The sequence below is a fragment of the Rhinatrema bivittatum genome, chromosome 2 (genome assembly GCF_901001135.1).
Source record: "Rhinatrema bivittatum chromosome 2, aRhiBiv1.1, whole genome shotgun sequence".
NCBI lineage: Eukaryota > Metazoa > Chordata > Amphibia > Gymnophiona > Rhinatrematidae > Rhinatrema > Rhinatrema bivittatum.
In genome coordinates, this window is record NC_042616.1 from 133,402,503 (window position 1) to 133,414,946 (window position 12,444).

The following is a 12,444-nucleotide window of genomic DNA, read 5'->3' on the forward strand; positions in this document are numbered from 1 at the left end:
AATCGCTCAAGAAGTGACATTAACTTTGGACAAACAGTTTTGTGCAGCCTGTTCACCCAATAGTCCACTCTCCACGGGTGAGCTGGGTTGCTTTAGTCAGTAAGTGTTCCATCATTTTGGGACTTCCTACACGTTGAGATCCATATTCAGAAGCCATTTAGATGGATAATGTAATAGTTATCTGTCTATCACGGTCATTCATCAAAATGCTTTAACGCCCGTGATAACACCATAATGCACGCGATAGTTATCGCAATGCGTGGTCTAATGTAAATTTGGCAAATTTATTCAAAGGGGCGGGATTGGATAACTGCAAAGTGATACACTTGGGAAGGGTAACCTAAATTATAGCAACATAGTGCAAGGGTCCACATTAGGAGTCACCATTCAGGAAAGGATCTAGGCATCAACGTTGATAATAAGTTGAAATCTTTTGGTCAGTGTGCAGCAGCAGCCAAGAAAACAAATAGAATGCTAGGAATTATTAGAAAAGGAATGGAGACTAAAATAGAGTATATTATAATGCTTCTGTATTACTCCATGGTGCGATGTCATCTTAAGTATTGTGTGCAGTTCTGGTCACCACATCTCAAAAAAGATATAGTAGAAATAGAAAAGGGCAACCAAAATGATAGAACATATCCCCCATGAAGAAAGGCTAAAGAAAATAGGACTCTTCAGCCTGGAGAAGAGATGGCTGAGCAAAAATATGATAGAAGTCTATAAAATAATGAGTGGAGTGGAACGAATTAACGTTACTTTGTTGTTTAATCTTTCAAAAAGTACAAAGACTAGGGGACACGTAATGAAGTTACTAGGTGATAGATTTAAAACTAATAAAAGAAAATACTTTTTTACTCAACGCATAATTAAGCTCTGGAATTTGTTGCCAGAGGATATGGTGAAAGCTATTAGTGTAGTTACATTTAAAAAAGGTTTGGACAAGTTCCTGGAGGAAAAGTCCATAAACCATTATTAATGTGGAGTTGCAGAAATCCACTTCTTATCCTGGGAATAAGCAGCATGGAGGTCGATATTCCAAAGCCATTTAGATGGATAACTGAAAAGTTTTCCGTCTAAATGGTTAGCCGGCTAAATTTAAAGCCATATGCTGCTAAATTTTAGCCGCATAACGAGTTATGCGGCTAGAATTTACCCGCATAATTCAGGGACAGGTGGGAGGCATTTCAGAGTTGGCCGGAGTTAGGATTGGCCTATAGTTTGCCAGATATACTTATCTGGTTAACTTTAAGATAGCTGGGGATATTCAGCAGTGTGGCCGTGTCTCTGAATATTCCTGTTAGTCATCCAGATAGCTATATCCAGCTAACTTAAGAAGGTGCTCGACTGTTGAATATCAGCCTCCATGGTAGCTGTCTACCCCTTAGGATCCTGCCAGGTACTTGTGACCTGGATCAGCGACTTTCGGAAATAGGATACTGGGCTTGAGGGACCTTTGACTGACCCAGTATAACAGGTTTTATGTTCTTATGAAAAATGGTTGAAACTATTCTAAGGACTAATATTTTTTAAATGCTGGACTCATTGCAAGATATTTCAGTTGTATGGGATCGTGGTCACTGTGATTGTTCAGGTATTTCAACATCATATAAGAGTTTTAAGTAGCCTTCAGAATTAGCAATTCCCCCACATCTCCTGATCCAAAAGAATAGCATTTTGATGGAATCCATTGTTACATTTTCATTTTCTACAGCTTATGTGCATATTTGTTCTTTAAAGACTAAAACAGATATAATTTTTCAACTGTTAGTAGAGCTGAACCTAGATATGCTGTTCCTTAAGGAAAGTTGCAATAGTGATGCTGACTTAGCTCTTTTGTGGTTAGCCTGCCTTAATAGCTAGTTCTCCAAGATCAAGCAGGATGGCAGTCCTCACACATGAGTGATATTATCGGATGGTGCCTGGCACGGGAAACTTATGTCAAAGTTTCTAAAACTTTGACTGAGCCTCTTTGAGCATGCAATATACCACACATCATTGAGGGGATCCCCTCAGTCTCTTTTTTTCCATGGAGCCTCCCATCTTGCAGTTGTGGGAGCCTCAATTTTGGGCACAAATTTTCAGTGCTTTTTTCAGTGTTTTTCTTTTGTCCCCCCATTTATCCCTTCAGCATCCTAGATAGGTTTTTTGGAATTTTTGAGTAAGTTTCTTTTCGTTGGTGATCCCTCTATGGTGGCGATGCGCTCGGTACCTGCTGCCATTGACAGCTTCCACCATCAATTATGATCAGTTCAGACCTATTAGTAAAAATTTGTAACCTATCATTAAAATCATCCATTGTACCTGAAGACTGGAGGATAGCAAATGTAACCCCAATATTTAAAAAGGGCTCCAGGGGCGATCCAGGAAACTACAGACCGGTTAGCCTGACTTCAGTGCCAGGAAAAATAGTAGAAAGTGTTCTAAACATCAAAATCACAGAACATATAGAAAGACATGGTTTAATGGAACAAAGTCAGCATGGCTTTACCCAGGGCAAGTCTTGCCTCACAAATCTGCTTCACTTTTTTGAAGGAGTTAATAAACATGTGGATAAAGGTGAACCGGTAGATGTAGTATACTTGGATTTTCAGAATGCGTTTGACAAAGTTCCTCATGAGAGGCTTCTAGGAAAAGTAAAAAGTCATGGGATAGGTGGTGATGTCCTTTCGTGGATTGCAAACTGGCTAAAAGACAGGAAACAGAGAGTAGGATTAAATGGACAATTTTCTCAGTGGAAGGGAGTGGACGGTGGAGTGCCTCAGGGATCTGTATTGGGACCCTTACTTTTCAATATATTTATAAATGATCTGGAAAGAAATAAGATGAGTGAGATAATCAAATTTGCAGATGACACAAAATTGTTCAGAGTAGTTAAATCACAAGCAGATTGTGATAAATTGCAGGAAGACCTTGTGAGACTGGAAAATTGGGCATCCAAATGGCAGATGAAATTTAATGTGCAAGGTGATGCATATACGTGCAAGGTGATGCATATATGTAGGGAAAAATAACCCATGCTATAATTACACAATGTTGGGTTCCATATTAGGTGCTACAACCCAAGAAAGAGATCTAGGCGTCATAGTGGATAACACATTGAAATCGTTGGTTCAGTGTGCTGCGGCAGCCAAAAAAGCAAACAGAATGTTGGGAATTATTAGAAAGGGAATGGTGAATAAAACGGAAAATGTCATAATGCCTCTGTATCGCTCCATGGTGAGACTGCACCTTGAATACTGTGTACAATTCTGGTCGCCGCATCTCAAAAAAGATATAATTGCGATGGAGAAGGTACAGAGAAGGGCTACCAAAATGATAAGGGGAATGGAACAGCTCACCTATGAGGAAAGACTAAAGAGGTTAGGACTTTTCAGCTTGGAGAAGAGACGGCTGAGGGGGGATATGATAGAGATGTTTAAAATCATGAGAGGTCTAGAATGGGTAGATGTGAATCGGTTATTTACTCTTTTGGATAGTAGAAAGACTAGGGGGCACTCCATGAAGTTAGCATGGGCACATTTAAAACTAATCTGAGAGTTCTTTTTTACTCAACGCACAATTAAACTCTGGAATTTGTTGCCAGAGGATGTGGTTAGTGCAGGTAGTATAGCTGTGTTTAAAAAAGGATTGGATAAGTTCTTGGAGGAGAAGTCCATTACTTGCTATTAAGTTCACTTAGAGAATACCCACTGCCATTAACAAAGATAACATGGAATTGACTTAGTTTCTGGGTACTTGCCAGGTTCTTATGGCCTGGATTGGCCACTATTGGAAACAGGATGCTGGGCTTGATGGACCCTTGGTCTGACCCAGTATGGCATTTTTTTATGTTCTTATGCATCTTTTGTTTTGTGATGACATGTCCACTTCAGGTTTCAAGCAGTGCCCCAGGTATGTGACAACCATGTCTATCATGAACCCCCATAATAGATGTGTCCTCTGCCTTGGGGCACCGCACAACATCTGGGGTTGCAGCAAGTATGCCAGGATAATCACTAATGAACGTAAGATCTGGCTCGACAAGATGGAGTGCCTCTTCAAGCCAATAAAGACCGATATATCGGCATCGGAAGCATCAGCATCGAGGAATCTTGGAGCTACATCGATGGACACTGAACCATCTACATCGGCGGGGTCACCAGTTCCAATGAGGTCATCAGCTGAGAAGTATGCCAGAGACTGGCCAACTTCAGGCTCCTCCAGGTCGATGATGTCGGGTTCGAAGTCCTTGAACTTTGCTCCAGGGAAAGACAGATCCGAGCATCGAGGGAAGCCAAGGAAGAATCTGGATCGGTCCCCATCAACGCTTGGTGTCAGGCATGGGGATGCACCAGCTTCTGCTGTGATGTCCCTGAAGCAACCCTGTGGCGAAGAGAGCCAACCATCCATCAATGTCAGGGATGTTCCATGATCTCCATCATTCCCTATGCCAGCTACCAATCTGGTTACACTTCCTGCATCCCAGCATGTTCTGGCATCAGCGATGTTCAAGGAGGAATTGGAGAGGCATGTGCAGCTGGTCATGGAGAAGGCAATGCGCTGCTTTGGCATCTTAGCACCAATGGCACTAATGCCGGCACCGTCACTCCTCGAGCTGCTGATGGAATCCCTGCGCTTATTGGCTTGTTACCGACCCAGCTGTTGGTTCCCAGGGCGGCATTGAACCCTGCGGAGCACTGCTGCCACCACCAGCCGATCTGATTGTCATCTTCAGTTCCTTGGAGGAGGAAGCCCCCCTGATACCAGAGACATCACCAGGGCCTGGGCCAAAACAGCTAGTTCCATCGGTGCCTACACTACTGGTCAAGGGCCAAGTACTTAGGGTCCCTCACCAGTTGATGACAGAGGAGACAAGGGCACCTATGACCCTTGGGGGGATGACTCCTCTGTGGCTTCTGATGATGCTTTGGATGGTCTTCCCTCAGAATCATCTTCTCCAGATGATCGAAGGAGTTCCTAGCAGAAGATCCCTCCTTAGCAGGCTTTGTTCAGGTGATGGCGATGACCATCCCATTTCAGTTAATGTCTGAAGAGAATACCAGGCTCAAATGCTAGATATTCTCCAGTACGTGGAGCCTCCCAAGGAGATCATGGCAATCCCAGCATGGAGTTACTGATGAGGATATGGGAACACCCCCTCACATTGCCTCCTGTGACTAAGAAGATGGATGTGATTTATCTCCTTCAAAAGGCTCTCAGATTCGACAAGTGTCAGCTGCCCCACTAATAACTGGTAGTTGAATCCACTCTGAAGAAGGCAAAGTGCAATTGAACATATTCCTCGGTGCCCCCAGGGAAGGATCACAGAGCAATAGGTACTCCTGGGAGAAAGGTGTTTCAGGGTGCTATGCTTTTTGCCCATATAGCTGCCTACCAGATCAATATGAGCCAATACATGCGGGACATCCTGAAGCAGGTGCAGGATGTTTCCGAGCAACTGCCTCAGCAGCAGAAGACACCCTCCAGTGACTGGTGCATAAGGCCCTGGTGGGCAGGAAACACAGTTTCTGTTTGTCATATGTTTTTGAGATGGCATCAAGGGTCTCTGCAGTGGGAATTGGCACCTGCAGACTCTGATCTCACACCGGAGATGCAGGAGCAACTCGTTGACATGCCATGTACAGGAGAGAATCTCTTCAGAGATAGAATAAAGGATGTGGTGGCCCAAATCCAGGACCAAAGAAAACAGGGGGTCTCCATCCCATTCTAGACCTAAAGGCCTTGAACACGCTAGTAAAAAAAGAAAAGTTCAAGATGGTTTCCCTGGGCACCCTGATCCCTTTCTTGCAAAAAGGGGATTGTTTGTGGATGATACTTAGATCTGCAACAGAGTGGACTTGCCTGAAGGAGTAGAGAGAATGAAAAGTGATTTCAGAAAGCTTGAAGAGTAGTCAAAGATTTGGTAGCTAGGATTCAATGCCAAGAAGTGCAGAGTCATGCATCTGGGGTGCGGTAATCTAAAAGAACTGTATGTGATTGGGGGTGAAAGACTGATGCACATGGACCAAGAAAGGGATCTTGGGGTAATAGTGTCTGGTTATCTGAAGATGGCGAAGCAATATGACAAGGGGATAGCTAACACCAGAAGAATGCTGGGTTGCATAGAGAGAGGAATAACCAGTAAGAAAAAGGAGGTGATAATGTCCTTGAATAGGTCCTTGGTGCGACCTCACCTGGAGTACTGGGTTCAGTTATGGAGTCCATATCTCAAAAAGGATAGAGACAGGATGGAGGCAGTTCAGAGAAGGGCAACCAAAATGGTGTGGGGTCCGTTTTGGAAGACCTATGAGGAGAGGCTGAAAGATCTGACTATGTATACCCTGGAAGAGAGGAGGTGCAGGGGAGATATGATACAGACCTTCAGATACCTGAAAGATTTTAATGATGCATGTACTTTGAACTTTTTCCATTGGAAAGAAAACAATATAACTAGGAGTCATGAAATGAAACTCAGGGCGGACGACTCAGAACCTACGTCAGAAAATATTTCTTCATGGAAAGGGTGGTAGATGCCTGGAAAGACCTTCTGGAGGAGATAGTGAAGATGAAAACAGGCAAAGAATTCAAAGATGCATGGGATAAACACTATGGATCTCAAAAGGATAGAAGATGGAAATGAGAAAAGCATGCAGAGAGGTAACTTGCTGGGGTGGCAGTTACTACTCTTAACAGAAGGTATTGAGATTACTACCCTTAACCAGTATGCCTTGATGCTTTTAATTCAACTGCAACATTACTCCCCACTTTGATGGCAGAGTTAAAGGGGAATTGGATACAGACAACAACTAAGAGGGCCTGACTTCAACATTCTGGGGTACTGATATGCAGACATAAGGGAAAAAGCACAGGACTGCTTCTTCGGCCACATCCATAAGCAAAGCACATCAGACAGCAGTGTCTGAATTTTCAAGAAAGTTCATCACCAAGTAAAAAATGTTGCTTGCTGCAATTTTTATGGGTATCATAAGGCTTGGGGATAACTGCATAGAGCAGTAGTCACTATCCGTGAGAGAAACATGGGAGTAACCTGCACAGAGTAGCAGTTAGTACCTTAATCTTGCTGGGCAGACTAGATGGACCATTTGATCCTATTCTGTTGTCTTTTCTATGTTTCTTTATATGTTTCTTGTTATGCCCTTTGGTTGCAGACAACTGCGACCACTCCTGCTCACCTCGTTTGTTGCTTCCTCGACTCTGTGGGGTAGATTGGCAGCCTCCTCCAGCTGCCGACGGCCTGCCTACCACTCCCAGGCTTCCCGGAGCGGCTCAGACGCCGCTGACCACCATCTTGCCTCCAGTAGTCCCTAGGCACATGCGCTCTGGCCAGTCTTAAAGCCGTCATGGCGGGAACTTCGGGGGCGTCCCTTCTGCATGACGTCATCTCACCTGGACATTTAAGCCGACTGGCCCTGCCTACCAACGATTTGTCAAAGAGAACCCTTCCTTACTAAATCCACCTTACTCGCTGAGGACCTGCGTTCCAGTTCCTGCTTCCCAGCATAGACGTCTTGGGTACCCGCTCCTCGGGGGCCCTTTACTTGTCTAGGCTAACCGCTTCTCGGAGGGTCTCCACTGGGACTTCTGCCTGCCCCGTTCCCTGGGGCTTCCCTGGAATCTTCACTCCACTTTTCGTGAGTACCATGCCTCACAGACTATTTCCTGCTCTACCGAGGATCCCTCTGGTGTACCCCGCTTCGCGAACCATTACCACTGCTATTGAGGACCTCATTGTTGTTCCCTGCTCTGCGGACCACTACCATCTTCACGGAAGACCTTCACCATGAGTACCCCACTCCGCCGGTCATTACCATCTCTACAAAGGACCTCATTAGCATGCCTGCTCTGCAGACCGCTATCATCCTTACTGAGGACCTTCTCCGGTGTACCCCACTTCGCGGACCATTACCATCTTCAATGGAACCTCATCTGTGTTCCCCGCTCTACGGACCACTACCGACTCAGCTGAGGACTCTCTTGGGTGTACTCCGCTCCGCAGGCCACTACCAACTCTACGGAGGACATCATCGGTGTACCCTGCCTTGCGGATCACTACCAACTCTACGGAGGACCCTGTGTCTTTTGATCTCCTTTCTGGCATACCCTGCTCCGCGGGTTGCGCACCCCTTTGTCTTTAATAAAGACTGTCAACTGATACTGTGTCTGATGTCACTGAGACCTTACCTCGTGACGGTGAGGCTCATGGGGCTCCTCCCTGTGGGCGGTACCATCTCTCATCTCGGCCCAGGGCCCACACACACTAACAGAATCCTAACATTTCTTTAGTGATCAACGTTAGGCCTTAGCGAGACTATACTAAATTATACATGAAGGAGAGCATACCCACACTTTTAAAGCAATCAGAAGAAAGATCTATCATGCACACGTTGGTGATGAGTACTGTTTACTATTGCAAAGCTCTCTATGCTAGGTTACCTTGAAAATTAGTTAACAAATTACAGAACCTGCAGAATATCACAGACAAAGTCCCTCATGAGAGGCTTCTAAGAAAACTAAAAAATCATGGAATAGGAGGCGATATCCTTTCATGGATTACAAACTGGTTAAAAGTCAGGAAATAGAGAGTAGGATTAAATGGTCAATTTTCTCAGTGAAAAAGGGTAAACAGTGGAGTGCCTCAGAGATCTGTACGTGGACCGGTGCTTTTCAATATATTTATAAATGATCTGGAAAGGAACACGACGAGTGAGGTTATCAAATTTGCGGATGATTTATTTATTTATTTATTTAACATTTTTCTATACCGAACTTCATGACAAGCTTCATATCAGGCCGGTTTACATCAAACTTAGGGGTTAACTTAACAAAACCATATAACAAGAAGGCCGAAGCGCAGATACAAATAACAAGGAGAATAAACTTGGGGGCTATAGTAGCCAGGAAATAATGATACAAAATTATTCAGAATTATTCAGAATTAATCAAAAAAGGATGATACAAAATTATTCAGAGTAGATAAAACACAAATGGATTGTGATACATTACAGGAGCACCTTGCGAGACTGGAAGATTGGGCATCCAAACAGCAGATGAAATTTAATGTGTTGCATAGAGGGAAAAATAACCCTTGCTGGTAGTTACACAATGTTAGCTTCCATATTAGGAGCTACCACCCCAGGAAAAAGATCTAGGCATCATAGTAGATAATACTTTGAAATCATCTGCTCAATGTCCTGCAGCAGTCAAAAAAGCAAACAGAATGTTAGGAATTATTAGGAAAGGAATGGTTAATAAAACGGAAAATGTCATAATGCCTCTGTATCGCTCCTTGGTGAGATCACACCTTAAATACTGTGTACAATTCTGGTCGCTGCATATCAAAAAAAATATAGTTGCAATGGAGAAGGTACAGAGAAGGGCAACCAAAATGATAAAGGGGATGGAACGGCTCCCCCATGGGGAAAGGCTGAAGAGGTTAGGGCTGTTCAACTTGGAGAAGAGATGGCTGAGGGGGGATATGATAGAGGTCTTTCAAATCATGAGAGGTCTTCAACGAGTAGATGTGAATCAGTTATATACACTTTTGGATAATAGAAGGACTAGGAGGCACTCAATGAAGTTAGCAAGTTGCACATTTAAGACTAATCGGAGAAAATGTTTTTTCACTCATCGCACAATTATGCTCTGGAATTTGTTGCCAGAGGATGTGGTTCATGCAGTTAGTGTAGCTGGGTTTAAAAAAGGTATGGATAAGTTCTTGGAGGAGAAGTCCATTACCTGCTATTAATCAAGTTGATTTAGGGAATGGCCTCTGCTATTATTGGCATCAGTAGCATGGGATTTTCTTGGTGTTTGGGTACTTGCCAGGTTCTTGTGGCCTGGTTTGACCTTTGTTGGAAACAGGATGCTGAGCTTGATGGACCCTTGGTCTGACCCAGCATGGCAATTTCTTATGTTCTTAAATGGGAGCTCCAGGAGAGCAGATGTGTGACCTTTGCTATATGGGCTTCATTAACTGCTAGTAGCAGAAAGTGCAAAAGTTAAACTCCTTCACTAGCTTTCCGGGTATTGTGAGGGATAAAACTTATTTATCTAAACTATTTATTGAACTAGTACAGGGGTAGGAAACTGTGGTCTGCGAGTGCCATAAACAGGTTGGGTTTTCAGAATATCTGCAATGAATATCCATGAGAGAAATTTGCATGCACATCTCTACTGTATGCAAATATTTCTCATGCATATTCATTATGGATAACCTGATCTGTTTGTAACAGTCGAGGACTGAAGTTGCCTACCTCTGAACAAATGTATTCCTGACAAAGATCTACACTCTTGTGAAAGACACCTGCTACAAGTTTCTACAGCACAAGCAACAACATTCTGGGGTACTGATTAGAGCTCAGATTAAGAGCTTTCTTGGCTGCAGTACCCAAGCTGTGGAACAGTTTGTTACTAGAAATACAGCAAGAACTGAACATCCAGAGTTTCAGCAAATGTTTAAGGGTTCCTGTTTCCAGAATCAGACTGAAGGTTGTGCTTTGCTTTGGGAAGAGGGAATAGCAGAAGAGTTCTCCTTAGATACGTGTAAATAAACTAAGGTGGTGTGGTGTTGGATTTAGGTTATAGTTGGATAATTGTAGTAGTTTGCTGAAAGATGTCAGGTGAGTGTAGTGTTAGGATTTTGGTTATAGTCTCCCTATTTCATATCTGGGTTTATATTAGTGGAAGCGAGGTATCAGGTCTGGGGGGGAGTAGAGTGACATTAAATTTGGTGAATGTTTGTTTAATGTATTTTATTTCTGTGGTATATTATATGACTTATTGGTTATATGTTGTGTTACATATAGGGCTTAGATGCACCTTTGTAAACCACCTTAAATATTCCTTTAAAGTCAAGGGAGGCAGAATAGAAGTTTGCAAATAAATAAATAATGCCTAATATGCATCTGATATAGGTATATTACATCACCACACAGAAGCTCTGTATCCTCACCCAATAATTAAATTAATCTAAACAGAGAGGATATATTCAATCTATTCTATCCTATTTTTATTACTATTTTAATGTTTTAATAACAAATTAACAGGAACAACACCATCAGTAAAAGTGCAACTGTAGTCTAATCCACCGCCTCTCGCCACGCAATGGGCCGCAGGCAATTTCAACAGTTTGTCAAGCACTCTATTTATAATCATTTGATGTTGTTCCTCATTTTACTCATAACATTTTATTCAATTTACTTAAAAACATTTTTAATTTTATTTTTTATTATTTACCCCAAAACCAAAAAGGCTATTGTGTACTAAATCCTAAAATTTATAGTTTTATAACTCAATGTCACTAATAACACTATATTTTAATATCATTCAATCCTAAGATTTATGTATTTAACCGCCCTATAGATTTTAATTCAAAACTGTCACTATCACAATCGCTGTAGATTTTTATCATATCATTTTATCCTGAAGTATGTATACTTAGCCCCACTGTAGATATTAATTCAAAACTGTCCCGACATGGGCCATGTTTCGACTGTTTCCAGTCTTCTTCAGGGGAAATTTGAACGCCAAGGCGCCATTACTGCAATAGTGAAAAACCGGCAGAACTTAACCTGTCAAATTGAATGATTAGAGCGCTGGAAAGGCAGAATAAAATTTGAAACTGAGATTAAGACACAAGGCATCCCCTGAAGAAGACTGGAAACAGTCGAAACATGGCCCATGTCGGGACAGTTTTAAATTAACATCTGCAGTGGGGCTAAGTATACATACTTCAGGACAAAACGATATGATAAAAATCTACAGCGATTGTAATAGTGACAGTTTTGAATTAAAATCTATAGGGCGGTTAAATACATAAATCTTAGGATTGAATGATATTAAAATATAGTGTTATTAGTGACATTGAGTTATAAAACTATAAATTTTAGGATTTAGTACACAATAGCCTTTTTGGTTTTGGGGTAAATAATAAAAAATAAAATTAAAAATGTTTTTAAGTAAATTGAATAAAATGTTATGAGTAAAATGAGGAACAACATCAAATGATTATAAATAGAGTGCTTGACAAACTGTTGAAATTGCCTGCGGCCCATTGCGTGGCGAGAGGCGGTGGATTAGACTACAGTTGCACTTTTACTGATGGTGTTGTTCCTGTTAATTTGTTATTAAAACATTAAAATAGTAATAAAAATAGGATAGAATAGATTGAATATATCCTCTCTGTTTAGATTAATTTAATAGGTATATTACATACATAAACATACTAATTTTACAATATACCTGTTAATATCTTCAGAGACCCTTTTAGCATGCATATTAGTTCCTTGGTGCATAACATGCTATTTAATATAAATGTATAGCATTAGTGCATAGATTCCTTTATGCAGAAAATAATACTGTCATCTGGTTCATACTATATAACTATGTTTTAATGACAATTAGTATTTCATTGTGTTGTTTTCCTAATTAACTTGTAATTGA

The 12,444-nt window shown here is 41.8% G+C and overlaps 1 protein-coding gene across 1 annotated transcript in view; it reads left to right on the top strand.

Annotated features, from left to right (window-relative positions):
- ARMC4 (armadillo repeat containing 4) overlaps window positions 1–12,444 on the top strand; it is an 890,525-nt gene that overhangs the window by 433,350 nt on the left and 444,731 nt on the right. The gene's annotated exons all lie outside the window — the stretch shown is intronic.